The sequence below is a fragment of the Sorex araneus genome, chromosome X, assembly GCF_027595985.1.
Source record: "Sorex araneus isolate mSorAra2 chromosome X, mSorAra2.pri, whole genome shotgun sequence".
Taxonomy (NCBI): domain Eukaryota; kingdom Metazoa; phylum Chordata; class Mammalia; order Eulipotyphla; family Soricidae; genus Sorex; species Sorex araneus.
This window is the reverse complement of record NC_073313.1, coordinates 208,451,367-208,468,747: the sequence shown is the minus strand read 5'-3', so window position 1 is coordinate 208,468,747 and position 17,381 is coordinate 208,451,367. Positions and strand designations below refer to the sequence as shown.

The window sequence follows — 17,381 nt, the reverse complement described above, 5'->3', positions numbered from 1 at the left end:
AAAATTAGACTGTACAAAGTCAGCTAGAGCATCCCCTCCAGTCTCCCCTGTGGGACCGGCAGGATGGGACGGGCACTGCCTGTGTCTTAGTTCAGTTTGCACGAGAGTAGGACAGAGAGCAGCATGTAGAGCAGCCACGTTTTACTATGTCTATGAAAAGACTGGGCATTTTATCTGTGTCTTTAGTGAAGTGTGTCAATAGCAAATGACTGAGTCAATCTGTTCATTAAAAGAAAAAAAAGAAAAAAGAAAAGAGAGAGCGAGAACGAGAGCAAGGGAGAGAGAGAGAGAGAGAGAGAGAGAGAGAGAGAGAGAGAGAGAGAGACTATTAAGCCCCCATGCTCCCAGATGTGTTGGAGAGATGATCCTGGTCTCTTTGAGGGAGGACCCGCTGACTCTGCCATTTCCTGTCCCTGGCAGAAAAGGTGGGAAGAGGTGAGAAGTCCTCCCTCTCTGCTTTGAAGCATTGAGACCCTCCTAAGTGGAGTCAGAATTAGGCTCTTCAGGCGTAAGGATGGAATCATGAGTTCTGAAAAGTGTGACACAGCAAGCATGAAAGAAAGAGTAAACCCAGATTTTTTTGTTTGTTTGTTTGAGAATTCTTTATTATGTCCAAAAAGTCCTTCTTTTTTTTTTTTTTTTTTTTTTTTTTTTGCTTTTTGGGTCACACTTGGCGATGCACAGGGGTTACTCCTGGCTCTGCACTCAGGAATCATCCCTGGCGGTGCTCAGGGGACCATATGGGATGCTGGGAATTGAACCCTGGTCAACCTTGTGCAAGTCAAATGCCCTACCCGCTGTGCTATCGCTCCAGCCCCACCTTCCTTTAATTCTTAAAGTTAAACCTAGATATCAAATAATATCAAATATATAAACTATAAATATCAAATATAATATGAAATATAAGCCTAGATATCAAATATAAACTATATTTTTCTTCTGTGTGTATCACACCAATATGTGTCATAGAAAGAACAGTTGATAGGACAAGAAGAACTGATTTAGGTAATGATCTTAAGTTCAGAAAGTTTGAAATGGATTTAGCACCCCCTTTTATTGATATTTGGAACTTGATGAAAATTTGTGATTTGAAGAAAAGGCAGGCTGTATATGGGAGAAGGTAAGAAATCTTGTTGTGGGGCAGGAGTGATAGCACAGTGGGTGGGGCGTTTGCCTTGCACTTGGCCGACCCGGGTTTGATCCCCAGCATCCCATATGGTCCCCCAAGTACCCCCAGGAGTAATTCCTCAGTGCAAAAGCCAGGAGTAATCCCTGAGCATATCCGGGTGTGACCCAAAAAGAAAAAAAAAAAGAAATCTTGTTGTTTAAAATGTCTTTAGATCTAATCACACATTAAGCCCCTTGAAACAAAGTATTTGTTTCAATGGAGGAGAAGGGAGGTGGTCAGTGAACCACCTTAAATTAATTCATGTCTGCAGTCCAAACAAGAACTAATTAACTACTCTCCTTCCTCCATTCCCAAAGGCACCACCAACTATAAGATACACTGTGGAATTAACATCAGCAAAGGAGAAAAAAGAAAACAACAAGAGATTAAATATACACTTTTTTATTAGGAATGTTATAATAGGAAGAAAGAAAGCATACTGACACAAAGATAGAGCTTGAAATTATTTTGTTCAACTGGTGTTGGGTGCTTTGTTGTTGTAAGGGCTAGCCATATTTTGTTAAAGCAATTTAAGCAAGATTTCTACTCATAGATTGGGTGGAACCACTGAAGATTTTAAAGCAAATGGAAAATTTAAGCAAATGGAAGTTTGCTTTGGTCCATAGATTTCATTTCTTTTATTTTCTCACTGAACGAGAAAGAATCCTGGATGATTGGGTGGTTTGACGAGATGTATCTTGAGGAGCAAAAAGCACGGATGGGTCACCAACAGAAACAGAAAAAAAAAAAAAAGCATTGACAAGAGCTGGTCAGAGGAGCACAGGACCCAGAGGCAAAGACTGACCACAGCGAAAGCTCAAACCATTTTAACAAAAGTAACATTGAGTTTTACCGCAAAACGTAAAATAAATATCTCTGAGATCGTACTGATATACGTAAATGATGAGTAAAATTAAGATATAAGAAGGAACAAATCTTCCATGCAGAAAAATTCTAGTAAATTCTCCACCCTCAGTATTTTTCTGTCAGTATTATAATGTGAAGGGAGAGGCGGAGGCAGGGCGACACTAAATGGGGAAGCCTGATACTCCCTCAGCCTGCGGATGAAACTGTCATGGTGGTTAATCATGTCCATCGACTGTATGCCTGAGACGAGCAGTTAAAATGTCACCGTACCTGTGCACTCTTCCTCCAAATAACCCATAACTCCAGTCTTCTCATGACAAAAACATCAGACACCAAAATTCTGGGTCATTCTACAATATACCTCATCAGTCAGTCTCGGAATTGTCAACACAAACAAGGAAAGTCTAAGAAACTCAAAACTAAGAGGAGTTGTAGAGACCTGACAGTCAGTGACCCTAGAACAGGGTCTAGGGTCTAATTTTTGACTTTTCCAAGACGGTGAAATTTTGCGACTTCTTTCTCTTTCTAAAGCTCAGACATTGCTTAGAATGCTCTCGATTCAGCAGGCTCATCTACGTGTCCAGTTCCATCAGAAAGCAGCCATCAGCTGTCGCAATGGTAAAACGATTGTGCCTGCTTCAAAGCCAGAAATGCAATCCTGTGGTGAGACTTCAGAGTTGTGCTGTTGTACAAAGTTTTGATTCCGGACTTGTTTCCTTAGTGTTCTCACATGGAAAACTCCATCGGGAACTGAGAAGGTCATATTTTTTCAAGACTTGGAACAAGGAGCTCGTCTACAGTTACCTTTGTGAAAAACAAACCCCCAAAGCCCTGCTAGAGACATTAAAAAGTCTCACCCACACATACATCCACACCCACACCCACACACCCACCCACCCCCACACATACTCTACCATCACCACTACTACCACCATGCCGTATTCCTGAGTAGCCGCATAGAAAGAACTTTGTGGGGGGTTTGCACGCACGCACGTTGTACGAATTTTAGACTCTTCCTCTCCATCTATGACATTGCTTCCCCTCCCCCACACTTCCCACACATTCCAGTATCTGTGGCCTCTGGGGAGCAAAGGGAAAGGGAAGGGAGAGAGGCAGGCTGGTTCTGCTGGGACTAAAGGGCACTACTGCTAGCTCCTCCCTGCCTCAGCTCCCATTGGGCACCCTCCCTGCTGCCCTGACCTGGCCCAGGTGACCCACCACCAGCTCTGGGAATGATGTTGGCCCTTTGAGAGGCATCCGAAAGGCTGGCGCGTGCTGGAGGCTGTGTGGGGAACAGCTGCCAGGTTGTTAGCCCTGGAAAGAGAGGGACTTTGTTTTCTGAAGCAGGAATTAGGGCACCCCGTCTGCCAGCAGGCCTAAAGCGTCTGGATGGGAACTCTACGTGGTGCTGGGAAATTCAGGGCAAGTGAGGCCGGCTACTGCTTGCAGGACCCAGAGATGTGAGTGGAGACCCGGGATGGCCGCCTGCAGAGGAGAGTCTGGGCCCTTCCTGGCTTCTTTTCCGTGACCTTCCCCGGGGCCTGTCCTGGTGATAGGAAACTGCCTGACTCCCACAGCAGGAGAAGCCCTCCCAGAGGTCTCTGCCTCTCTGTCCTTCTCCCACCAGCTCCAGCATCTCTACCTCGTTCCTTCTCCCTCCTTGTGGAGCTGGACTTAACTCTCCTCTAGACCCCTGTGACTTCACCGCAATCTCCCCTCCCCCCAACCCCAGTGAGTTCTGCTACCAGCCAGGAAGGGCCCTGGGGGGACAGCCGTGTGAAGCGAGCAACACGACTCTTGTCACATGCCTCTGCGGTGGGAGAGCCGTGGAAGGCGCAGGGAGGAAGTATAATGCCACACGCGGCCCCGTAGGAAACCAGCTAGAAGCACGGGGCCACTGGGGGACTCAGACTTGTCCAGCGGACTCACACAGCACAGGTCAGTGCCGGCTCTCCCCTGAGCCATCTGCTAACCCCCCTAGAAAGCCTCTGGTTCTCTGTCGAGACCCTCTAGTGCATTTTTGGTGGGGGAGACTTGTGGATCGCTGCTCACTACTCGGTGTGAGAGGAACAGGCCATGATTGTGAAAATGAAATTTTCAGACTCACTTGCTTCCCTGTTGAGCAAGTCTCTGCTTCCCAAAAGACGAACCAAACTTCAGATGTTACCAAACACCTTATTTTATGGGATTCAGCAAAAGCTCGGGCGCCTCCTATTTACCAATTAGCATAAATCTGAACCAGGACAAATGTGCTTGTGTTTGCAGGGGCATGTGGGGATTTTGGGGCGGGGGGGGGGGGCAGCAGAAATATGGTGGGCAAGAACGTGCGGCGGAGCTGTATGCCAAAGTACGTGGTTTTGTCTGGACTTTTCATCTGATAAAACCAATCTTTTGGCATGTATTTCCTGTTCAAATAATTTCTCAGATCTTGGTAAATTCTTATTTCCTTTTTTACCCCCTCCTGCCTTCCTTTCCCCCTTTTCCTTCTTTTGTGAACATAGGAAGGGAGTAAAGAGAAATGCTTGGGGTGGTGGGGGCACCGTTGGGGGGGGGGGCGGGGAGTTAGATGTGAGATGCGGAAGTCTCTGCCGGCACCAGAGTTTAGGAAGCAAAAGCGCTGGGCAGGGCCTGAAGAAGTGGAGGAGAAGTGGCCTGGCCGGCACACGCGTCCTGTCTCCTGCTCCAACTCTCTCACTTCAGGGGCTTAAAGAGTCTATTGAAGAGCCCGAGGGAGGACCAAAGGGTTGGAAGTCAGAGTTTAGAGACAACGAAAAGGCCTAACGATTACTTAGCTCTGGCTGATGAGGCACTGTTTAATAAAACACTTTTTGGGGGGTGTTTTTTATGTTTGTTCGGTTTGGGCTGGGGGGAGGGGTGGGAGCTATATCCTGCAGTGCTTTACTCCTAGCTCTGTGCTCAGGGACGATGCTTAGGAGACCGTCTAGCGCTAGGGATGGAACTGGGATCAGCTCTGTGCCAGCTAAGTGCCTGTGTTCTCTCTCCAGCCCTTTATAAGGGACTTGAACTCAGTGAAAGTTGCATGACCCACAGCCTGCTGCTTTCAGACGTGTATGAAAGAGCAAAATGTCTGAACTGTGAGAAGGAGGAAGCTGCTCCGTGCTGAGACTGTGCCTCAGCCCAGGGCTAGGTGGGCCTGCAAACTTGCTGGGTCTTTTTCTAGACGTTTTAGAAAGCATCCTGGGTTCCCGTGGCTGTGTGAACGTGGGCAGGGAGGCAAGGAGGAAGATGAGTGAAGAAACCAGGGAGCTTCTTGTTCATGTCTTCATTCCATTCCTGAGTGTCTTACCCAGCGTCTGTACTGAAAAACAAAAACGGCTGAGGGGTGAGGGGTGAGTGGACTCACGTGTTGTTTTTATCCCCATAATCCAAAATAACCAGCACAGTGATGAAAGAGAAGATGCTTTGTTGATCGTGTCCTCAGATAGCCACATCTTTTTCTTTCTCATTTTTTTCTTTTTTCTTTTTTTTTTTTTAAACTGCCGTGTTGTGCAAGAGCACAGGGAGGATTCTAAACTGGTGAGCTCAGTCCGAGGAGTTTCTGGAGCCCCTCACGAGAGCTCTGACAGGGGCAGCCAGCATTTTCACGGGAGGTGGAGAAAGGAGCGAAGCTGGGACTGGAGTGGGATTTGGCGATCTTTGCACGGATCGAGCAGAAGCCCAGCTGGTCAGCGCAGCAAGCTTGGCCTCGTCTCGTGTCACTGCAACACTGTGGAGCCCCGGAAAGAGGCGCCCAGTGTAACAGGAATTGGCCGTCCCTCCACGGAGCTCTTCTTTTGATTTTTTTTTTTTTGCATATTTTTAATTGGCCATAGAGCTTTGATGATCAGGGAGTCTTGTACTCTGCTCATCTGTTCGTAGTGGAAAAGGGCTTTTTATTTTGTTATGATACTAGCCAGATGGTTCCAGCTTCGTTTTCGTAAATGCATGCCTCCCAAAACTGGTTTCTGTTTCCTCTGGGGACATCTGTTCTTCCTCTAGCCAGTTCTTCCCCCGCTTCTCCAGCTTCCCACCTTTGCTGTGTTCCTTTGTTTGAAATGCAAGAGAAGACACACGAGGTGTCATTATATAACAGCTCTGATCTCCAAGTGATTCTAGAAATAAACAAAAAAGAAAGAAAAAAGAAGAAAAGGAAAGAAAAGAATGGTAGAAGATGGTAGATCGTGTTGGCTGGTTGAAGCCCTTGGAAACATTCATATCACTCCTTACATAGAGCTTTTTGCAGAACTTACTGTCCATTTGAATACTGGTTTCAGTAGGAAGGTGAAAAATGAAAAGAGATGATTGATCCCTTTTTATCCAGAGAGAAGAGTGTGTGTTCTGTGGAGAGGAAATGAATGGACTCCTGACTAAATTCTCTAGCCAAGAGAGAGGGGGTTGACAACACAGATCTCTGGTGTCTGGGCCACTTATATCCAGGCAGCACCCCCTGATAATATAGAAGGATGTTCCAGTACAGATCCGTATATTCTTGCTGGGTGGCCAGGGCTAAGAGGGTTAAAATGACTCGATACATAGAACACTCGTACAGCAGGGGCTGATGGGGAGAGGGGGCAGAGAAAATAAAAAGTAAAACTAATGAGTGAGCCCTTCCCCTGGAGTCATCATCCTTGGCTATCTTTTGCTTTGTTTTGTTGTTTTCTATTTTGTTTTGTTTATGAGCCACACCCACGGGTGCTCAGGGCTTACTCCTGGCTCAGACCTCCAAGATCACTCCTGTCAGGGCTTGGAGCATGATATGGGATGATGGGGAATAAACCTGGAATGGGCACATGCAAGACAAGTCTTCTATCCACTATAATATTTCTTCAGCCCCTGACTTTTTCTAAGTTGGCATTTGCAAGTCAGGGTGCCCTGGTCCTGGGATATCTTACACAGAGGTTCCCAGGCATGGGCCAAGTTTTATTGTCATTATCAATGTCACACTGGCAAAAAGCAGAGCTTTAGGGGTTTCAAGTTGTGTTAAAACACGTATTACATACCATTTACCATCTGAACTCCTAAGCGTGGAATTCATGTTAAATAGATTCACGTTGTTGGTACAGCCAATCTCCAGAACTCTTTCATACTGCAAAACAAACTCTTCAGTCAATAAACAACTCCCCAGCTCTCCCTCCCAATGTCCCCTGGCAACTCCCTTTGACTTTCTGTTTCCACCAAGCCTGATTGCTCTAAGGCCCGCCTCCTAGTGGAATTGAACTTGATTTGTCTCTTGTGATGATTCCGTCTCACTCAGTCATGTGGTAGCATGTGGTTAAGGTCCCTTTTAAGTTGAGGAATATTTAATGTAAATTCAATGTAATATCATACACATACAAATATATATACACACACATAAATACAGGTATATAGATAAACTACATTTTTATCCCCTCATGTTTGGGTGGATATTTGAATCGAAATCACCTTTTAGTTATTATGAATAATACTGCTATTACAAAGGTCTCTTTGAGATCTATCTTTCTTTGATATATAAAATCAAACGTTGGTTTTCTGAGTCATATCATATTTTTTCATGTGTGTCTTATTTTAGGGCCATCCCCAACTGTGCACAGGGCTTACTACTGGTTCTGTGCTCAGAGATCACTCTTGGAGGGGCTCAGGAATCATGTGTGGTGCTGGGGATAGAACCTGTAAGGCAAGCACCTGGCCTGTTGTACTATCTCTCCAGACCATATTTTAAATTTCTTTGCAGAATTATCATGCAGTTTCCTGTAGCAGCTGCACTTTTTTATGTCCCTACCAATAATGCAGGATAGTTCAGTAGTTCAGTTTCTTGTAGCCCAGACTTGCTTTTTTCCCATTTTGATTTGTTTGTGTGTGTGGTTTTTTTGTTTGTTTGTTTCATGGTTGCCTTCCTGTTGTGTGTGAGGGGATGTTTCAGTGTAGTTTGAATTTTATCTCCTTGATAAGTGTTGGTGGTGAACATCTTTTCATATACTTGTCGGTTATTTATATATTTTCTTTGGAAAAATGCCTGTCTAAATCTTTTCTCCATTTTTAAAGTGAGATTATTGGGCTTTTGTTATTGAGTTGTAGTTCTTTATGTGTTTCCTATTGGGGAGCCATGGGTTTTAGAAGCATAGTAGGTGCAGGTCCTGATGTTCACGTCTCTGCTATGCACAAGTTGTTTTCTGTGGTGTGCACCAGTGTTTCCCAAAGTGGGAGATTCCACTCCTGGCATAACGGGAGCAATCCACGGGGTGATAGTTGCTTTGGATGCAATCGGGGATGCTTTCTTTTTGTCCCTTTAAAGAAAGTAGATTTCTAAGACAGTCCTGAGTGGGTTTTTTTTTTTTTCCTGAAAGTAAGTTTTTTCCTAGTCAAAGTAAGTTTGAGAACCTTTGTTTATGCTTGGGAAAGAGCATAACTTTCAGTTGTATAGTTGGTCTTTTGTTTTTTAACAATACAATTTATCTTGAATCCAAAAAACTGTAATATAAAACTTCAGTCATTTTAGGTTTATGAGCAGTTCCATATTTGACACCTGATACAGATGAACAGAAATATAAGAAGGAAAGTCACTGTCACTGTCACTGTCATCCCATTATTCATCAAGTTGTTCATCCCGTTGAGCGGGCACCAATAATGTCTCCATTCCTCCCAGCCCTGAGATTTCAGCAGCTTCTCCTCCTTACTCGTCTTTCCCAACGATTGGAGGCTCTTTCAGGGTCAGGGGAATGAGACCTGTTATCGTTACCATATTTGGCATATCAAATCCACCACGGGGAGCTTGCCAGGCTCTGCCATGAAGAAGGAAAGGAAAAGGATAACTTGATGCCATGCAAAATTTTATTACTTTCATGATTAATAACTTTTGGTCACATAAACTTCAGAGAAGAAGCTGTACCCTCAGTCCCATTGATCAACCTAGGCTTCATGTGGGAATAAACTTTCCCAGAATTATCTAATAATTATGTCTTTTGATACCACTCCTCACCTACAAGCTTCAGGATACCTCAGATTACATAATCACCTCTTTTTTTTTTTTTTCCGTGAGTTCCTCAAAATATAGTTTACTTCTGGGTAGTGAGGTCCTCCAGAGGACTTGAGCTGAGGAAAATGAGCCAGAACCCAGGGGCACTGTTCTGGGGAAGTGGCCAGTGTCCTGCTGTGCAGACATTCTGCAGGGAGGAGGGAGAGACCCAAATGGAGGGGCCGGGCCCGCTGTGCTGTGTGGCCAGTCATCCACTAGAGGCGCTGTGTCCTAGTCAGCTCTCATTCCCGCTCCCCAATACAATAGTGGTCTGCCCCACTGATTTCACCCCGTCTTTCCAATCTCTCTCTATTTCTTCATCAGTTAGAAAGTTGTGCAGTGTTTTCCCCTCCCCAAAAAAGACATCATAAAATGACATCAGTAGTTGCTGTCTTTATTTGTGAAAGGACAGGGAAAGCTTTTCCTTGAAGAGACATTCTGGGGAAAATGGGTCCTTGAAGTGGACTCTTGCTCTGATGCAAGAAAAGGGAGGTTAAATACACATTATCCAGTGCTGCATCTACTCTCTGGGGGTCAGATACTGTACCAGTGCTGTACTCTCTCAGCACTAATTAAAAGTTATTGCTGAACTGGTGTCTCAAACTAGCCAGATACTTTCTCAATGTGTTTTGATACTTTCTGGTATGAATTAGGCTTATTATTTGTCATGCCTGGGTTTTAATAACATGTCATGTTTTTGGTTCACGTATTATATTGGTTTATCACATTAAGAGAGCTTAAACACGGTCTTCTTATAGCAGGCCACACACTCACACAAACAGTCATATACACATTGTTGTATATACTTATGTTTTGGATATGAAATCTGTTTAGTACCAGAAAGGCAGCCTAATGTGATGTAATGAAATCTTTGCATGCCGAAGGCCCTGGTTAGATCCCTGGCATGATCCCCAAGTACTACTGAGAGTAGCTCCTGAGCACTGCCACTTGTGGCCCCCAAATTCCCCTTTTTTAAAAATGTCATCAGGCAGGAGAGACAGGTCGGCCTTGTGCAAGGCAAATGCCCAAGGCTCTTTACTATCTCTCCAGCCTGTCACCTCTTCTTTCTGCTCTTCACCATCACTCCCACATTTCATATCCATCACCTTGTGAAAATCCACACCTAAGCTCACCAGCACATACCGCACACGTCTTGTCTCTTAGCTTTATGTTTCTCTTTTCTGGGGTATTTACTAACTTTCCCTGCAAAACAACCACAGATCAAGTCAGATTAGCGTAGCTACCTGAATAATGTAGGGAAATTTCATCTAGAGAAAATAATTTGGGGAAAAGTTTATGTTATAAGAGATCCTGACGAATTTGGACCAATATATAGTTTACTTTTCAAAGCACTTTTAGGGATTTATAAGGAGTAGGGGAAAGAGAATTGCAAAGGCCAGAAGATAATTTGCTCCAAAAGACAAAAATGTTAGGCTATTCAGAAACTATTTTTTCTTCTGTGTTAGTGCCAGGAACATCTGGCCTTGGAAACAGTTTAGCGGAGAGGAGTTTCAGTGCTGTGCCATTATTTAAAACTTTGAGTGGTAGGTCCCAGTCCTGGTTTTTAGAAAAAGAAGGAACCTTCAAAGGGTCCATTCCCTTGTTTATGGATTGGGAATCAGAGCCCCCGAAAGGTCAGGGATGTGTCTGTGCTCAGCATAGCTGCTCACTGAACACAGAAGGCTTCTGAGGCAGGATCGCTGGCTGCAATATTGTGGGGAGTCCCAGGATTTTTACTCTGAGTGTGGATACTCCCCTGGGATCTCCAGAGGTCAGACCCAACCCTGCGGCTAAGTGACCTCCACTGACTTTGGGAGAAGCACAGCCATAGCCGGGTCCTCTTTCAGCTCAAAGACACTTATCCAAACCCTAGGAAGTTTGCAGACATGCTCCCACTGGTGATTCTTCTGGAACCCACAGGGCGAGTTCCCGAATGTGGTGTCACCCAGAGAGGCCCCCGAGAGAGCCCCTGAGTATTCTGAGGGTGAGCCTGGATTGAGAGGGGACATCTGGTGTGAAAGTAGAGAAGGTCAGGGCTGGCCCAGGCCTCGGCCCCGCCATGCGTGAGAGGCCTGCCCCCCTTTGCCCTGCTTCCACCACCACCGAGACGCCTTCTGATGGCCGCATCAGTTCTCAGGTGCCGAGGGTACAGGAGGGTGTGTTCTGGATGGTGGGCACCGAAAGGAAGTGACTCATTTTAAATGCCCCACCAGTCTCTTACAAATAATTTTTGTAATTTGGTATTGTGGCTCAGATATTTTGAGTCTGATCTTTCTGGTTCATTCCCAGAAAAAAAAAAAAAAAGGAAGTCTCTGTTCTCAGGTTCCTAACACTGCCTGCACTCCTGGGCACCCCCAGGAGCAACTCCTGAACACAGAGCTGAGATAACGTCTCCCCCACCTGCCCCAGAACCGCAGGGTGTAGCCCAAACCCTTTCTTCTTCCCCCAAACAGGAAGGTCTTGGGATAGTTTTATTAAAATGATTATGATAACATGTTCTGGAAAACTGTAGCACTGTAGCACTGTCATCTCGTTCATCAATTTGCTCAAGCAGGCACTAATAACATCTCCATTGTGAGACTTGGTGTTACTGTTCTTGGCATATTGAATACGCCACGGGTAGCTTGCCAGGCTCTGCCATGTGGGCAGGATACTCTCGGTAGCTTGCTGGGCTCTCCAAGAGGGGCAGAGGAATCGAACCCAGGTCGGCCACGTGCAAGGCAAATGCCCTACCTGCTGTATTATCACTCCAGTCTCTGGAATACATCTAATAAATAATGAAATTTATGATTTAATAGAGTAAGACCCTTGTGATGATACTTAAGTATGTATTTTCAGGGTCCAGGGAAATCCCTTGATGGTGTCTTGGGGGAGCACATACTTTGCATGCCAGAGACCTAGTTTGATGCCCAGCGCCATGTAATTCCCTGAGCACCACCAGGAGTCACTCACAAGCACTGAGCCAGAAGTAGTTTCAGAGCACCACCAAGGAAGGCCCCAAAGTGAAAAAACAAAAACAAACAAACAAACAAAAAACACTGAAACAGTAAAACTTGAAATGGGTATTTTGATTTTTTAATTTGAATTAAATTTTAGAAAATAAGCACATACTAGATTTCTGGTGGTGTGTAGCTGTTTGTCACACATTATAAACCTGATTTGTAAATACTTAAAATTTGGTAAACTAACTTGTTGGGAGACCGGACACAGACACAGACTCAGAGATAATCAGCCAGTGCTCTGAAGTCTGATCCAGTCGAGCTGTTTCCAGGTGTTTAATGACCCAACAGAAAAGGTTCAGAAAAGTGCTCTCTACCCTTCTCTCTCCCAGACTTCTATAACATGTAACATGGCTCCTTGGCCATGATCGCATAGAGGTAAGAAAGAAGATGACATGGGCAGTGGCTTAGAGAAAAAAGCAAGGTTCTTCTCTTCTGCAGAATTAGAATCCGTTATGGGTTGGGGGTGTGACTAAGTGGCAGAGCATTGGCCTGCATGTGTGAGGCTCTGAGTTTGAGGCCCAGCACTACCCCCACCACCACCACCACCCACCCACACACACACACACACTTTATTTTTGTGGTTGTTGTCTTTAGAAGTAACTTTTTTTATTGACTAAGTCCAGAGAAATATTTAGTTACTAAAATACTAAAATACAGAAATACAAAACCGTGTGGCTGCTAGTGCGGCCACTTGGCCTCATATCTCTTCATTCTCAGCAATGGAAAACAAATGATCAAATGCTTCCTTTTCAGCAGGTCCGACTTTAGTGGGGAGAAACTCCAAACAATAATAGTGAGGTTTTTGTTGAATATTGAATATAATCAAAGTAAAGTGAAAGTAAAGTGAAATTTATCAGTTACACAGGCAGGGTGGGGGGCTGGGGGGAGGTATACTGTGATTCTTGGTGGTAGAATATGTGCACTGGTGAAGAGATGGGTGTTCGAGCATTGTATAACTGAGACTTAAACCTGAAAGCTTTGTAACTTTCTACATGGTGATTCAATAAAAGAATAAATTTAAAAAAATAATAATAATTTTTTATTGAATCATCGTGAGATAGAGTTACAAAGCTTTCATGATTGAGTTTGAGTCATATAATGATTGAACACCCACCTTTCCACCAGTGTACATTTTCCACCACCAATGTCCCCAGTATCCTTTTCACTGCTCCTACCCTTTCCCACCTCCTGCCTCTTTGTCAGACACCTTCCTTCTTACTCTTTCTCTCGCTCTCTCTCTCTACATTTGTGCATTGTAGTTTGCAATACAGATACTGAGAGACCATCATTGACTTAGTGGTCCCTTCTCCATCTCAACAGCCTTTTCCCCCAGCACATGAGGCAGGTTTCCAAACTGTGGAACAACACTCCTGACCCTTGTGTCTGCTGTCCTTAGGCACACACACACTTTAATATCACAAATTCCTCATCCTGGAAAAAATTGGTGCCTGCCAGTATGTAAGCCCTGTGGGTGACCATGTTCGAGGTGTCCAGAGACATGGCCATTTGAAGTGTGCTTTGTGGGTATCTGTTAAAGAAGCCCGAGTGAAGATAGAGATGTTCTAAAACTAGGATTTGCTGTTGACAAGACTGCAGTGAATGGGAAAGGCCCACGTACGATACCAGAGGTAGACTGCCTTCTCAGTGAACCCTCTGCAGTTGTATCAAGAGAGGAAGTTATTCATGCTCTGATCCAGTACTCCTGTTTCTATCATTTATTCTATAGCATAAAGCCATTTTACACCCAAAAAATGTGTTTAAAATGTTGGTATAATCACATAAAAGCTGATAAGGACCAAGGAGATGACTTGAAGGGCTGGAGCTCATGCTTTGTATGTGGGATCCCTAGGTTCACTCCCTGTCACTGCATGATCCCCCAAGTACCTCCAAGAGTAGACATAACAATGCCAAGTTTGGCCCCAAAACAAAGACTAACAAAATGGTCAGCAAGAGGAGAATGCTGGATTTGGTTGTTATTGTAATTGTGTAAATTACTTGTAGTCATTTGCAAATAATGTTTTCAAAGAAAAATTGAAAGGACGGCAAAAACTGGATATCAAAACCACATGTATAATGTGCATTATTATACATGTGGCTTTGATATCCATTTTTGATGTACATATTGTATGTGTATAATATTATATGTTATATTATATATAACTATATATTATATATAACTATTATAGTTCTAATTTTAAGATTATGTATAGAGAGACTGCATATATGTGTGTGTGTACTATGAACATATATATATATAAAGAGAGAAGAGAAACATAAGGGAGAGACTGAAAGGAAATATTCCAAATAGTCAGCAAAATATATAATCCAGTAGGACCATGGATGGTTTATCTTTTTCAAACTGTCTTCACCATTTTTCACAGTAGACTTATAGGACTCCCGTCACTTTAGAAAACCATCATTTATAACATATCAAAGGTTAAAAAAATGTAAAGCAGTAAGCTCACACCCATAAGCCACCTCCTGCTGGCTCCAGATAATCTCATCAGCCACCCTCCAGAACGCACAGCTGATTCTTCCAGAAGAAAGCATAAAATGAGGCTCCCAGAACCATGCCACTGGACTCCGCACCAGGGGTGCCCCAGAGGGGGGCAGGTGAGAGTCCTCCCTCCCTAAGGGATCCAGCCCCAGCAGCCGACCTCCACTGTCCCACCACTGCCATGCTCTAGGCCGCTTTCCACATGCTCGGGTCCAGCCTCACACATGAGTGAACATCATAAAGGGAAATATATGAAATACACACATACACACATATATATGTGTGTATATATATATACATATATACACACACACACACACCTCTCAGAGAGCTAGCAAGCTACCAAGAATATCCTGCCCATACGGAATTGCCTGACAAGCTCCCCATGGCGTATTCAATATGCCAGATACAGTAGCAATTACAGGTCTCATTCCCATGACCCTGAAAAGAGCCTCCAATCATTGGGGAAAATGAGTAAGGAGAGGCTGCTAAAATCTCAGGGCTGGGACAAATGGAGACGTTACTGGTGCCCGCTCAAGTAAATCAATGAACAACGGGATGATAGTGATGACAGTGATACAGTGAAGCTCACTGCTGGCAGGGTGGGACAGTGAGAAGAGGTTATACAGCATGTGGGAGTGCTGGTGTCAAGGGACACAAAGAAATCCAGCAGACTCTTAGGGGTGCGGTGTGACTGGAGCAGTCCCATTTACACAGAGTTTCTTCTCTCTGCCCTTTCAAATTCAGAGCTGTGGTCCCTTTTGCAGAGGGCTGGCTTTCAGGGACTTCCCAGAGTGTGTAGTCCTGACACCAATTCCTACACCTTCTCAGGGCTAACCCCTGACTATGTGCTCAGGGATCACTCCTGGCAGGGCTTGGGGACCATATGTGGTTCCAAGGATCAAACCTGAGTTAGCCATGTACAAGGCAAGTGCCTTATCCATTGTACTATCCCACTGGCCCAAATTGGTGTTTTTTTTAGGTCTGCTTTTTAGACAGTTTTTTATCCATGAGCTCAGGGTGAAATACATTATCATGCAATGAAAGGACTCAAGATATGCAAAGATGGGGCCAGAGCGATAGTACAGCAGGTAGGGCATTTGCCTTGCTGACCCAGATTTAATCCCCGGTATTCTATATGGTCCCCCAAGCACCGCTAGGAGTAATTCCTGAGTGCAGAGCCAGGAGTAACTCCTGAGCATCACTGGGTGTGACCCCCCCAGAAAAAGCAAAAAAAAATAAAGATATGCAAAGGTATCATAAAAAGAACATTTATGCAAAAGACTATGGGAGTGTGAAGTGTGACTGTACAGTTTAATCAGTGGAGCATTGCTTTTCTTTCTCTACTGGGTAGAAGGATTCTGAGAACTACAATAGCACCAATGCTTCTTTAGATTCTAAAAGTGGTTCCTGGGCTGGAGAGATAGTTTGGGGGCCAAATCACTTGCATTGCACTATTGAACAAGTGGTCAACCCTGGTTCAATCTCCGCCACCACATACAGTCTCCCAAACACAGTCAGTAGTGATCCCTGAGCAGAATCAATAGTAACCTCTGAGTACTGCTGGGCATGTTCCCCCTTCCCCCCACAAATAAAGAAGTAGTAGTTTCTGGCACCGAAAGAATACTAAATAGTTCTTGAAGGGGCTGGAGTGATAGCACAGCCGGTAGGGCATTTGCCTTGCACGCGACCGACCTGGGTTCGATTCTCAGCATCCCATATGGTCCCCTGAGCACTGCCAGGAGTAATTCCTGAGTGCAGAGCCAGGAGTAACCCCTGTGCATTGCTGTGTGTGACCCAAAAAGAAAAAAAAAGAATACTAAACAGTTCTTGAATTAATAAATATGTACCTAAATTACTAATATTCATAACAAGGAGCCAAGAAAAAGTTGATGGTGAGACAATAGAAGATCAAGAAATGGACCCTGATCAGGATCCTTCAGGATGTTCTGCATGTGGATGACCCTGGTTCCATCCCAAAGGAACCCAGGAGCACCACCAGGTGCAACTCCTGAGCACAGAGCTGGGAGTAGGCCCCTAGCATTACTGGATATGGCCTCAAACTTTAAAAAAAAAATAAGAAGAAAGAAAGAAAAGAAAGTGTGGTTTGATTGTAAATATGGGCAATAAAGGAGGAGAGCCAGGATTCGGGAGGCACAAGCTGGTGAGACTCTGGAGCTGTGAAGCCAGACCAGAGCATCCTCCCCTCGGGGGCTGTGTCCACTTGCTTCCTTCTTTACAGGGGCTCCGCCTGAACCACCAGCACTACTGCCATCTGCCTCGTTGAGGTATTGTGGAAAGCAAATGAAATAATGCTTGTGAAAGTGTCCTGACTACTATTTCTGAGACAGGGAGGAATGGAGTGCCTTCATGTGAGCAAGGCGTTTGATTACCTGGCCAGAGCACTTGCTCCTGGCCTACGGACTGGCCATTCCAGGGCCAGTATCTGCTCTTAGCTGGGCTTGGTTGATTCCAGCTGCGGTAAGCCCAAGAAGAGAAATGCAGGCATGAAAGACACTCTCATAAAGTAGGATTTGTAATCATCCTGAAAAGAGCACTCGTGGAGTATGCAGGAAAGGCTCAACCAACCACAAACTTAACCCTGCTGATGGGACAAGATGCCTTTGGGCGTTTTTTACCTCACATTTTTCTGCGGTTTCGTAGACCCACGAGTTACTGTTTTAGATCCACGAAGGAGCACATGTGACTAAGAACTGGGCAGATGGAAGGAAACCTCATGGGCGCTGTTGGAACCTCTCACTTTCTGGGTCATACCCTTTCCACCTCAGCAGCTTTCACCTGCAGCCAGTCTACAGGTCCTTCTCTGCCCTGAACCAAACAAGAAACGGTGGT

General features: G+C 44.8%; 1 protein-coding gene across 2 annotated transcripts in view; it reads left to right on the top strand.

The window, feature by feature from the left end:
• The window catches only part of WIPF1 (WAS/WASL interacting protein family member 1), a 124,404-nt gene that overhangs the window by 45,280 nt on the left and 61,743 nt on the right, over positions 1–17,381 (top strand). Inside the window, exon 1 of one of the 2 annotated variants that reach the window (XM_055122866.1) lies at positions 3,915–3,973. The exons of the other annotated variant lie outside the window; for it this stretch is intronic. The gene's annotated coding sequence lies outside the window, so the exon portion shown is untranslated. Of the gene's footprint in view, positions 1–3,914; positions 3,974–17,381 lie in introns of those variants that run through there. 2 annotated transcript variants of the gene reach the window in all.